This window comes from Rhincodon typus, chromosome 26, assembly GCF_021869965.1.
Source record: "Rhincodon typus isolate 14 chromosome 26, sRhiTyp1.1, whole genome shotgun sequence".
NCBI classification, from domain to species: Eukaryota; Metazoa; Chordata; class Chondrichthyes; order Orectolobiformes; family Rhincodontidae; genus Rhincodon; species Rhincodon typus.
Window position 1 is genome coordinate 14365623 of NC_063357.1, and position 12243 is coordinate 14377865.

Consider the following 12243-nt stretch of genomic DNA (forward strand, 5'->3'; position numbering starts at 1 on the left):
AGTAAAATTATATAGAATCCCTACAGTGTGGAAGCAGGCCATTTGGCCCATTGCGTCCACACTGACCGTCCAAAGAACATCCCACCCAGACCCCCACCCTCACCCTATAATCCTGCATTTTCCATGGCTAATCTACCTGGACACCAAAGGCAATTTAGTGTGACCAATCCACCTAAACTGCACATCTTAGGGCGGTGGGAGGAAACGCACATGGACACGGGGAGAATGTGCAAACTCCACACAGACAGTCACCCGATGGCAGAATTTAACCCAGGTCCCCTGGTGCTGTGAGGCAGCAGTACTAACCACTGAGCCACTACGATTTATAATACATTAATACTAAATCTTGATATACATGGTAATCATAGTTATATCAGGCACTGATCTATCACATCAGGTAAGAACTAAGCAACCTTCATTGTCTTCATGCACACACGCTCTCAGCATGTCTTCTGGTGTGCTCCTTCAGGATAGTCCTGACTCCACTCACACTGTGCTGTTTATACTCAGTGAGGTACAACGCTGTCACATCATCACAGGGTTACTCCAAGTAAATGTACAATGCTATCCTTATCTGGCCTGAACTACATGTGATTGCACTGTAACGTGGTTGAATTTTAAATTCTCTCAAGGGACGGACAACAAACGTCTTTACAAATTACATCCATGTCATGAAGGGGAAGCAATGGCCTAGTGGTATTATCGCTGGACTACTAACCCAGATAATGTTCTGGGGTCCTGGGTTTGAATCCTGCCACAGCAGAGGCTGGAATTTGAATTCAATAAATATCTGGAATTAAGAATCTAATGATGACTGATTGTTGATGCATTAAAAAAAAATACCCTTTAGGGGAAGGAAATTGCCATCCTTACCTGGTCTCATCTACATGTGACTCCAGACCCACAGCAATGTGGTTGACTCTTAACTGCCCTCTAGGCAATTAGGGATGGGCAATAAATGGTGCCTAGCATGAATGAATAAGGGACATCAGATGAACAAATATTAAAAAAGCACATCATTGTACTGTATTTGTTTAAACAGTGATCAGTATATATCTAAGACTTATACTGCAAGAGAGCATGCTATGAACAATTACGCATCAGACATAAAATGCTGGAAATAATCCAGTAAATCAAGTGTTATAATCTTAGAATCTTTTAGATTCATAGAAACATATAGAGTCATACAGCACGGAAACAGGCCCTTCAGCCCAACCAGTCTATTCTATCATAATCCCAAACTAAACTAGTCCCACCTACCTGCACGTGATCCATATGGCTCTAAGCATTTCTTATTCATGTACTTATCTAAATGTCCTTTAAATGTTCTAACTGTACCCACATTCACCATTTTCTCTGGAAGTTCATTCCACACACGAACCACTCTCTGTGTAAAAAAATTGCCCCTCATGTCTTTTTAAAATCTTTTTTCTCTCACTTTCAAAATATGGCTCCTAGTCTCAATACCTTTTGGGTGCGGTGGTACTCAGCACTCTTAAAAGTCATGTGAAAGTCTTTATTTTACACAGTTAACTTGCTGAGTTTTATGCCCTCTTGTACAACTATATCATTTGTACCTTCCACATGCCCTGTTAAGTTTCTCTATCCTTTCTAAAAATGACCTCAGATGCACTGGACAAGATGAGACCTGAAGCAACTTGATAAGCTGTAACAAACATGAGGAACAGAGGTTATGATCAAACTCAGTTGATTCAAACAATCCAACTTATAATTGTGAATAAATATAAAATAAAGAAAATGCTGCACTTGCTCATATCAATGGGTCATGTTACTGAATTTAAATGAAGTAAGCCTCAATCATCCTGTAGCATTACTCACCACTTAATCTGAGGAAAAGCCCTTGCAGTTTTCTCTTTAAAAACCCAACTGACCTTAGAGCCTTTGCTGAATATCTTTTCCTGTGTGTCTGTCTATTATTAGTCTCTCTTACTTTATAGCCGAGACGGAAGAACTACCAAAAGCCTTCTGGTCAGTATTCAGGACCACAGACAATGGGTGTACAGTTTTTGACTGATCACTGAGATTATTTGTTGTTTATGTTTGTGTGGAAAATTAATCTCCAATTGTATATCATTCCAGTGCTCCTTGTTACCTTGTCAGAATGGGCACTACTTTGAGATGCAATTTTTAAAAAAAAACTCCTTTTTATCAACTTCACGATGGAAAATGTTCTTACAAGTGTTTCTACCAGAATATCTCATGGTGCGGTTTCGGTGAAATGCTTTAGAAGAATTTTTTTTGATAGAAATTATTGTTACTAGTATCTGCAAAAATACAGTAAAATGTGTAAGTGTCACCACAGAAACATAATTATATAAATTATATACAAAAAGAAAATGTGGAAGTTAAGACAAATATAATTTTTGTCCATTCCAAGGCCCCTTGGTTTTACGGACTGCCCACTTCTGAAGACCGATGGGCCTGTCCAATTGCTAAGGACTGGGGGCCTCTTGAAATTGCCAAAACAGGGAGACTGCCAAAATCACTGAGGACTGGGGGCCTGTTAAAACTGGCGAGGACCAGGGTCTGTTGAAACTCCTGAGGACAGGTGTCCATCGAAACCGCTGAGGACCGGGGTCTGTCGAAACTGCCGAGGACTGGGGCCTTTTTGGTGACTCTCTGTTAGTGCATTGTAGGCACAGTAGATTGGTCGCCAGAATGAGATCTTGTTGAGAAGAGTGGACAAAGTAATGGTGAAGCAGACTGTTTTGTGCCTGGATGGTGTTGACTTTCCTGAATGTTGTTGCAGCTTCATTATCTGGGGTGATGGAGCATATGTCAATCTAACTTATCCATTGTAGGCAGTAGAAGGGTTTTTTTCCCCCCATTCATGAAGTAAGCCACTCACTGCAGAATATCCAGAATAACCTTTGCTGGTAGCTGTGATATTTATTTGGCTCATTCAGTTTTTAGTTGGTCACTTCCATGCTCATGGTGGGGGATCCATTGAAAATATTGTCAGTATGTGTCAGGAAGAGGTGATTCAATTCTCTCCCTGGAGATAGCCATTGCTTAATGTTTGTGTGAAGCCAATGTTACTTTCCATTTATGAGTCCAAGTCTGGATACTCTGTATCAGCGACATAAGAATAGCAGAGAAGTTCCATGAGCAATGTTGCTACTTGGAGATTCAACGGGAGGACTGTTGAACAAAATGCTAGTGTCCTTCATGAAGCTGAGCATTCACACAAAACTTGCTTCGGCAGCACATTTATGAAAATTGGAACAATACAGAGAAGATTAGCATGGTCTCTGCGCAGGGATGACACACAAGTTTGTGAAGCTTTCCATATTTAGGGCCCCGTTATGGTGCAGTGATATGTCCCTAGCCTGGACTGGGGACCTGGTTCAAGTCCCATCTGCTCCAAAGTTGTGCAATAACATCCCTGAACAGGTTGATCAGGAAAAATATGTTAAATTAGAGAAAAAAACTATCCCAAAATCAACTTTGACAGACTGGACAGTGTGTCCAGATGGAAGAAACTGTCTTCCGCACCATGTCCCTTCTTTTTTAACCCTCTATGGCGAACATTCCAGAGGAGGACAAAGAATACAAGTGCTAGCTCAGTGGTTAGCAATGCTGCCTCACAGCACCAGGGACCCAGGTTCAGTTCCAACCTCAGGTGATTGCCAGTGTGGAATTTGCACATTCTCCCCGTGTCTGCCTGTGTTTCCTCCGGGTGCTCCGGTTTTCTCCCACAGTCCAATGATGTGCAGCTTAGGTGGAATGGTCATGCTAATTTGCCCCATAGTGTCCAGGGATGTGCAGGCTAGCTGGGTTAACAATGGGAAATACAGGGTTACAGGGATAGGGTAGGGGGATGGGTCTAGGTGTGATGCTGTTCAGAGGGTCGGTGAGGACTCGATGGGCCAAACAGCTGGCTTCCACAATGTAAGGATTCTATGAGTACACTTGCAAAACACTATGAAGCTCTCCTTGAAAAGGAACAGCACTGACATTAATGACTGGAAGAAGCTCGCTGTCAGTCCTTTAAAATAACATCAACTCCTTCATCGAGCTGCATCCCACTTTGAGTTCAAGCACCTTAACAATGAGGCAACAATTGAATGGAAATGAGCAACTTCTGAACTCAGGATCTCGCAATGTTGTGGGACCTCCTGCCTCTCATGCTCAAAGAGTTGGAGTTGAGAATCTGTTCAGTCACATGAAGACCTATGGTGGAAACCTGGGGAGATGTTGTCCTTGAATTGAGGGAATGCTATTGGATGGATATTGCCTAGATTTTGTTGCATTTGAGAATGTGCAGACTGGAAACAAGTTGATAGCAAAAAACTGTTCAAATGTATTTTAAATATATTTGTCATGAAGGACAAACTATCTCTGAAATCTCCCCTCCCCCTACCGCATCCCAAAACTAGCCCGGCTCATCCCACCTCCCTAACCTGTTCTTCCTCCCACCTATCCCCTCCTCCCACCTCAAGCCGCACCCCCATCTCCTACCTACTAACCTCATCCCACCCCCTTGACCTGTCCGTCCTCCCTGGACTGACCTATCCCCTCCCTAACTCCCCACCTACACTCACCTTTACTGGCTCCATCCCCGCCTCTTCGACCTGTTTGTTTCCTCTCCACCTATCCTCTCCTCAATCCATCTTGTATCCGCCTCCCCCTCTCTCCCTATTTACTTCAGAACCCCCTTCCCCTCCCCCATTTCTGATGAAGGGTCTAGGCCCGAAACGTCAGCCTTTCTGCTCCTATGATGCTGCTTAGCCTGCTGTGTTCATCCAGCTCTGCACCTTGTTGTCTCTGAAATAAGAATAACTACTTTATACTGCTCTGACAGTTCAGAATTGACAACGGCCTGAGAACAGTACACAGGTCCTAGTCTGCAAGCCTAAGCATGAAACCACCTTGATGCACATTCCTTGAAGTGGCGGTTGGAGTATGTTTGAGTATTACATGGTATAAAATAAATCCTTTCATCTTCTTTCATTGAAGAAAACTGTTGGCAATTCAACTGCTGCCTGACTTGAATGCATTAGTTCCACATTCACTGTAAGTTACAGACCAGCATTTATTGAGCACTGTAAAATATAATATTTCAGACAAAAAGCTCCATGTACAAGGGTCTTCAAACAAAACTATGGAATTCTTCTGCCTCAACAAGTTGTTGCAGTTTTGGTTTAATGTCTTGAAAACAGAAACTACTTCAGTACTGAGGTGAAGAAAGTCCCCATTGTCATGTTCCACAGCAAAGAGGAAACTTTGGTGATCCCAAGTCCATGTTCTTAGAGACCTGAGCTCATAGAATCAGATTGCCATAAACTGGCAATGATTTGTTAGCCTCACTGAGCTAGTATCCAGAAGAATCACTGGATATCCCACAGCCTTTTACAGCTAATAAATGACATTTAAAATGTAGTCATTGGTGTATTGTAGAAAAGTAGGAAAACACTTTGAGTCCCTTTTCTGTGGTTCTGAATGAGACATGTTGTCGAGACGGATGAGGTCAGTGGCTAATTTGAGTCTTACTACCCAGAAATGAAATAATGGAGAAACCTCAGTTCCTGCAGCTCTGAGATAAAGAAGTGAAAGAGAAGCTAAACACACATTTCTTAAAGCAAAGATAAAAAGCTTTTCTGAGATTTCTCCATCATGGTGAGATTTGATCTGCAGCCACACAATGAAAGGAGAACCTGAGTGAAATTCATACATTGCATTGGAGAAAGTAGATGACTGGAACATTTCATGTGGACTGAACAGACTGCTTATAATTATGTGTTCATGCGCTTGTGATCATCAATGTACTTGTTTACTGTGAAGAAAATAAAATTGCTTTGATTCAAATCTATTGCCAATGTACATATTGAGCATTTTATACCATGCAATCTGCCTTAAGGTTCTTCTAATCTCTACATTTGCAACAATAAAAGGTCTTGCAAAATTTGGACAAAAATCTTTGTAGTACTACAGTTGCAGAATAAGAAGGCACTTCCTTGACCCACAAGACAAGGTTAAAATGTAATTAGATTGTGTTTTATCTTCTGTACGTTGTCCAATAGGACATGATTGTTTAAGGGATAATTTAGAGAAGATATAAAACACTAGCAATGTGAATCAGAGCTTTCTAAAACAGTGTATGGGTCATGTCAATCCGTGCAATGTCTGTATGTTATTGGTGCATACAGATTATAGTTAGCCTATTTTTTGGTGATGTTCATATGAGGGAATACACACAATGTGGGTTCAACTGAACGGGATGGGAATGAAGGGGAAGGAGGGAGGGGTTGTCAGCGGTAAGTCAATAGTTGGCATATGGCGAAGGATGAAATTATTAGTAGGTAAGAGGAAATGGGACAGCGAGAGGCAACAGGGAGAACCGATACAATAAAGTGAAAAAGAATAGCTTAGCTATGCAATAGGCTTGAGGAGATACTTGGAACCACAATGTTGGGGATTTGAGTGGGGAATTTGGATAAAACAGATCGGGTGTGGTGGGGAGGGTCTGAAGAGAGCTGTCAACCTGGTTAAGCTGCATGTTTCTCACACAATCACCACTTCCATTGCTAACAAGTGACTTGCAAATTGCAATGCCTCCTTGCCTTGCTATCTACCATCTGTCCTCCGAAAGAAGAGTCAAGGAATGACGAGAGAAGAAGAAGCAGAAGAGCACAGAAAGAGAGAGAAAGATGCACAGAATTAGAAAGAGACTGAAGTAGAAGATGCAACAGATGCATGAAAAAGTGCAACATGAGCCAGAGACAGAGAGATATGGAAAAACCTGTAAATTGGTTCTACTCAGGCGATAGCACAAGAGAGCTCAAGGACCTACTCCTAAGACTCGATAAAAAGTGAAGCTGCCATAGTCCCACTCTTTCATTAGAGAGAGATGTGGTGGTGGTTTAACCTGAGGGTCACCATGCATCAGGTGAAGGGACAGGTTGAGAGGAGAATCTTTCATGGTAACCTCAGCTGGTACAGGAACTGAACCCACACTTTGATGTCATTCTGTCTAACAAACCTGTTATCCAGCCAACTGATCCCTAGGACATTGAGACTAGCAAGCTATCGCCTCCTGAGCACCCCTCAGTAGCTCATTGGTGAAGAAGATCTGACACAGACACAGCACCATGACCCAATTTAACCAGTAAAATAAATTATTTTTGGTAGAATGTACATTCCCTGTAAGTATAGCACTTATTTCCTGTAACTGTTTTCCCCATTATATTTTGCTGATAACACCGTGTTGCTATATAACAGTATTCCCACTGACTCATAGCTAGGCAACATACTATAGGCAATCTCCTAAATATATAATGTGTAGCATTTCCATTGAGAATGATCTGTACACACAATTGGGAATTACTTTGAAGATATTGCAGACTTGTTATTCTTTCCAACTCCTCAATAAATGATGTAGATACCAAATCTATTCTATGCTAATCTAATGGTGGAATCGGGAATCAGCAGTTGTCTGGGCATCATTCCCTGCGGATACCAGGATATCTGTAGAAAGGGTTGCTGGATAATGAATCTGCTAAGAATAAGGAATACATTTGCATCTATTGCTAGAATAAATTTAACAGCAAAATGCCATAAGACAGAAGAGCAGAAGTAGGCCATTCAACCCATCAAATCCGCTCTGCCATTCGGTGAGATCATGGCTGATCTGTTAAGTCTCAACTTCAGTTTCCTGCCTTTTCTCCATAACCCTCGATTCCTTTCCTGGTTGAAAATCTGTCTATCTCATCCTTGAATATACATAATGACCCTGCTTCAACAGCCCTCTGTGGTAAAGAAATCCACAGATTCACAACCCTCAGAGAAAAAATACTTCTTCATCTCTGTTTTAAATGTGCAACCCTTTATTCTGAGATTATGACCTCTGGTCCTAGACTTTCCAGAAGGAGAAACAACCTTGCACTTCATTACTTTTGTATTGTCGTGTTAATTTCAGTATACATCTTGTAAAAGTGTACGTTTGTATGAATCTCAGTCTGGCAACCTCTTGAATCTATCTCACCTTTCTTTCAAAATTCTTCACCAAAATTCTTCTGTTTATGTGGCTAACATGGTATAACATCATAGTTACAGCACAAGGAGTGTCAAGAGAGGAAGAAGCAGAAGAACACAGAAACAGAGAGAAAGATGCACAGAATTGGAAAGAGACTGAAGTAGAAGATGCAACAGATGCATGAAAAAGTGCAACATGAGCCAGAGACAGAGAGATATGGAAAAACCTATAAATTGGTTCTACTCAGGCGATAGCACAAGAGAGCTCAAGGACCTATTCCTAAGACTCGATAAAAAGTGAAGCTGCCATAGTCCCACTCTTTCATTAGACAGAGATGTGGTGGTGGTTTAACCTGAGGGTCACCATAGGCCAATCAGCCCAAGAGCCCTGTGCCGGTGTTTGTGCTGTAGATGAGTCTTCTCTCACCTCTTCTAATTTTATTCCATCAACATATTCTTGTCAGTTTTTTCTTACATGTATATGCCCAGTTTTCCCTTAAATGCAACTACGCTGGTTGCCTCAACCACTCCTTTTGATGGTAAGTACCTCAGACTAACAATGCTTTGCATGGGCAAAGAAGCTTCTCCCGAATTCCCTTCTGGATTGACCAGTGGCTCTCTTAACTTCCTGATCCATTGTTCTGATCTGTCCTGCAGGAACTCTGTCTCCTACATCCCCCCCTATCAAACTGTTTTGTAATCTGAAAGAATTCTATCAGATTATCCCTCAGTCTTCTCTTTTCTGGTGGAAAAATCCCCCGGCCTTTTCAATCTTTCATGATGGGTATAATTGGGGGGGCACGGTGTCACAGTGGTTAGCACTGCTGCCTCACAACGCCAGGGACCCAGGTTCAATTCCACCCTCAGGCAACTGTCTGTGTGGAGTTTGCACGTTCTCCCTGTGTCTGCGTAGGTTTCCTCCAGGTGCTCCGGTTTCCCCCACAGTCCAAAGATGTGCAGGTTAGGTAAATTGTCCACACTAAATTGCCCATAGCGTTAAGGGATGTGTAGATTAGGTCAGTTACAGGGGAATGGGTCTGGGTGGGATGGTCTAAGGTTTGGTGTGGACTTAATGGGGCAAAGGGCCTGTTCCCACACTGTAGGGATTCTATGATTCTAACCTTTCAGTTGCGTATTATCCTAAAAAAACTCACCTTCACACATTCTCTGGTGCTTCGTCATGTTCTGTCTAATAATAATCATACAGAACTATGCATAATACTCCATATGTGGCCTCACTAAGGTTCTCACTACTGGTTTATTATAACTTCTTTGCTTTTCATTTCTCATTCTCTGGAAATGAATTTCAATGCTTGTTTGCTTTATTATTGCTTTATTAGTCTGCCTCACTACTTATTGTAATCTGTAATTCTATATTCCCACATCCATCCTGCTCTACTCTACGTAGACAAGTTTATATTGCACTTCCTATTATAAATGAGGATACAGAAAATCACAATGAGGATGTAAGAATGGATGTTTATCAGTTCAGTGCTTCCTCAAAGATTCTTGTTCCTGTCCATGACGTAGAAGGTGAAATTTAATGAAATTTCAGTTTGGTAATGGGGAATGAAATCTAATCAAGCAGATGGGGATCACAACACCTTTCCACATCCGCACTGTTAAATCTGTGATGGGAAAGTCCGTGGATGGCCTCCCCACCTCACTCTGTAGGGTCCTTTAATTAATGCTTTAATGCCAATTTAAGGGCCTCATCTTGCTACTTCTAGTATTAACCCAGAAGTGGGTGGGAGAGCGAGGACCCAGGCAAGCAAGGAATTGCTTGTAGGCTTCAACGTGTGGGCACGGAGCTGGCACAGTACCTGCTTGAGGAACTTGGCATTGAGGGCTCAACTCCTACCCCCAAGCCCAGCATGCAAGTTTTGGGAGTCTTGGTGGGATCATTGCAGCAAGGAGTGGTATTGATAGCTCCATTCTTTAATCACAAGTGACTGTCTAGTGCACAGAGTGATTCGCTGCCTTTGGTATTGCTCAGGCATCTGGTGAACTATACACCAGCAGGATTTCCTGTCTTCAGAGAGAAGACATTACGAGAGGAAATTAGAGGAAGAAAAAAATGCTTTTGTTTGCTTTATTAATGTGTTTGTTATTCCATCAAGAGCTTAAAAACAAAGGAGGTTAAATGTTTGCCCCTGCTTTGTTGGACTTTGGTAGACATTATGACACAAAACTTGTGATTAAAACTGTCTGATGGATACATGTGAAATATTCAAAGAATTAAAACCTACACCATCCTGCGAGAAATCTATTGACTAGAAAAGGAATGAAAAATCAGAAATTAACAGATGTGTTAAATTAATTTTTCACATCAGTCAACAGGAATGAAGGCTGTGGACAACTTCCAGATTCAGACAAACTACCCTGGGAATATGGAACACATGCAGAGGTCAGTAAAACATGTGTTTTGGAACAAAAGTCTGAAAGAATTAAGGTGCAAATATTTTGGCTGCTCTGTGCAAAAAAGCACTTAAAACAATTCTTTCAATGCATGGATCAACCAGCAAAGTGTGGAGAATGAGCATTCTTATCATCTCAGTTTGATGTTGAAGATAAGTTACTTCCAACTTCAGTTTTCTCCCACTCTCTATGAAACTTGTTGACCCTTATTGTGGACAGTTCAACTAGTGTTCATTCATGATCTGATGTAAGAACAACACAGGAATAGCCGTGGTCAAAGTGGGTATGGAGGTGAAACTTGAATCCATGCATCTGGATGATATTGTACAGAAATATAAGATTGATGAAGAATAATAAAGGAATATGGAAGGTGGTACAGGAAGGGAAGCTGCCACAGTAAATCTATTGGCAGTATGGAATGGATAGGAATGGAACCATGTGAGAACAAGGGCATGAGTGAGGTAGGAAGGATGACAATGATCTTATCAAAAATGACGTGGAAAATGAGAAGCTATGACTTGTCACAGTCACAATTACACAAACAAATTTGTCAACAATAGTCTGGACCCTTCTTCAGAAATTTTCAGAAAGTTTCAGAAGAAGGGTCCAGACCCAAAACGTCGGCTTTCCTGCTCCTCTGATGCTGCTTGGCCTGCTGTGTTCATCCAGCTCTACACCTTGTTATTTCAGATTCTCCAGCATCAGCAGTTCCTACTGTCTCTCTCTAAACTATAGTCTAATTGTTTTGAATTTTCTGGAATTGTGGAAGGCAGTAGTGTAGTAGTCATGTCAGTGGTAATCCAGAAACCCAGGCTAATGTTCTGGGGATATGGGTTTGAATTTGACCATGGCAAATGTTGAAATTTGAATTCAATATAGATGTGGAATAAGAAGCTAGCCCTAATGGCATCCATGTCGATTGTTGTAAAAAAAAATCCCATCTGGCTCACTAATGACCTTCAGGGAAGGAAATCTGCTGTCATTGCCTGGTCTGGCCAAATGTGTTTCCAGACCCATAGCAATGTCATTGACTCTTATTGCCCTCTGAGCAATTAGGGATGGGCAATAAATGCTGGTCTAGACAGGGATACCCAAATTCAATGAACAAATAAATGAAAACATTTAAAGGTTTGAACTAAATTTGTGCAAAAGATAAAAATATGATCTGCTGAGCTATTAACAAATAATAATGATCATATACAACATCAATTAATTAGCTGAATTCAAAACTGACTTCTTTGTGTGTGGGACATTGAAAATTGGGATTTTTTTGAAGTTTAAATATTGCAGTGTGAAATGCTTCATGTAATTTTGATGCCATGAAAGTATCATCTGGGCAGATCTGAATTACAGAGATATAAATAGAGTTAATGTGGTTTTGACTCAACCATATGTGGGAATCAGTGAGGAAATTTTCACTTTAATGATTAATTGAGAAATTGAATTCAATTCCAGTATGTCCTCCAGTAAAATGAATTCATTTGTTCTTGAAAGAAATGGATATCTTGTGAATCCACAACTCATCTACTCTATTTGAGGTGGGCAAAGACTTGGAACTCATGAGTCTCAAAAATGTTCTTTCTAGTATCATATCAATTCAAACATTAAATATTACTGTTTGGAAGTCTAAGCCATGTAGCCAGAAGAGCCCCAAAATATTGTTAAAACATACTTCACCATGACCAGTTTCATGAACTTTCCTCAACCTCTGACTGTCGTCTTTTTAAAATAAATTGTTCTTTGTATTTGAAATAACTGCTCTGAGGTCAGTATCCCAACACCAAGTCACCCTTTATTTACAGGTACACAGTAAACTGGCTGTGACCAGCC

At 41.1% G+C, this 12243-nt stretch overlaps 1 non-coding gene across 1 annotated transcript; it reads left to right on the forward strand.

Annotated features, from left to right (window-relative positions):
• Nucleotides 1-3214: 3214 nt before the first annotated feature.
• On the forward strand, nucleotides 3215-3317 carry LOC125486210. The gene has a single exon (XR_007264902.1). It is a non-coding gene; the product is annotated as a U6 spliceosomal RNA (small nuclear RNA).
• The last annotated feature ends 8926 nt before the right edge of the window (nucleotides 3318-12243 follow it).